The sequence below is a fragment of the Guillardia theta genome (assembly GCF_000315625.1).
Source record: "Guillardia theta CCMP2712 unplaced genomic scaffold GUITHscaffold_113, whole genome shotgun sequence".
Classification (NCBI taxonomy): domain Eukaryota; class Cryptophyceae; order Pyrenomonadales; family Geminigeraceae; genus Guillardia; species Guillardia theta.
The window spans coordinates 25,926-27,434 of NW_005434561.1; positions in this window are offsets into that span (position 1 = coordinate 25,926).

The following is a 1,509-nucleotide window of genomic DNA, read 5'->3' on the forward strand; positions in this document are numbered from 1 at the left end:
AGGAGGAGCAGGAGGAGGAGCAGGAGGAGGAGCAGGAGGAGGACGACGAGGAGGACCTCTCAGTGAGGGTGGAATGGTTTCCGATGGTTCTCCCCACATCCACAGGCACTCGCGAGCAATCACTGTAACTGAGGCAGCAGTCAAAGATCAAACCCCTGCTGCTGCTGCTGCTGCTGCTGCTGCTGCTGCTGCTGCTGCTGCTGCTGCTGCTTCTGCTTCTGCTGCTGCTGCTGCTTCTGCTGCTGCTGCTGCTGCTGCTGACTGCTACCACCCTTACTCCTGTTCCCTCACCTTTGTAGCCCTCTTTCTCCAAGGCAGCAGCAATCTTTGCAGCAGTGTCAGCAGAACTTCCTCCTCCTCCTCCTCCTCCTCCTCCTCCTCCTCCTCCCTCGACCCCCCCCGTCCTCCTCCGGCTCACTTGTCGCGCTCGTTCGGCATCGCCGTTCATGTCAGCCATGGGCAGCCACTCGTACACCACAATCGCATGTTCACCTCCTCCTATTGACTCAATCAACGCGCCCTCATCCGCTGCTCTACTTGTCTTCACCATCCTCCTCCTCCTCCTCCTCTGATTCACAAATTTAGCTCAAGCAACTCCTCAAGGACGCCAGGGTCTGCAGGAAGGGAGGTTGTCATGGGGGAGCGAGGACGAGAGCAGAGCAGACTCTGTTGCCAACTTGAGCTGACCCTCCGGCCTTGACCTGAGCAGCCACTCGTTCAGTCCTACGTCCTAATCTCATCCAGCAGGAGCTCTCTGCACATCTCACATAGACTGAGAGGAGAACAGGGTAGGATGAGCCGGAGACTTCTTGAGGGTCGAAGGAGCTCCTACACAAGGTGACGCTGCTATGCTGGCACGTTGGATAGACGAGAGATGAGTTGCACGCGATGAGGGCTGGGCTGCAACAGCGATGGAGAATGTCGTCACGATCATACGTGATCGCAATCATCATCATCATCAGAATCGGCTCATCATCCTCATCATCTCCATCATCATCATCATCATCACTATGCCTGGCAGTCATCATCGTTATCACCGTCATCGTCATCGTCATCGTCGTCGTCATAATCTCTATCATCGTCACCACTACCACCACCACCACCACCTTTGCCATCATCATCATCATCATTACCATCATCATCATCATCATCATCATCCTCATCATCATCATCATCATCATCTTCTTCTTCTTCTTCTTCTTCATCATCATCATCATCATCATCTCCATCATCATCATCTCCATCATCATCAGACATGATATTCAAAGTTGCTCATCAGCGTGTTACAGTGGGACTTTGACTGGGGAATCATCGCCGTCTACGTTTGCTCAAAGCACTGTAAAGTTCTATCAGAGGAGGGATCGGGATATTCAGGTGGCTGAAAGTGTTGAGCTCTACCTTCCTTTCCTCGTTTTTCTCACTCCTTTCTAGTACCCTCCCTTCCTCCCTCCCTCCCTCCCTTCCTCCCTGCCTCCCTCCCTGCCTCCCTTCCTCCCTCCCTCCCTGCCT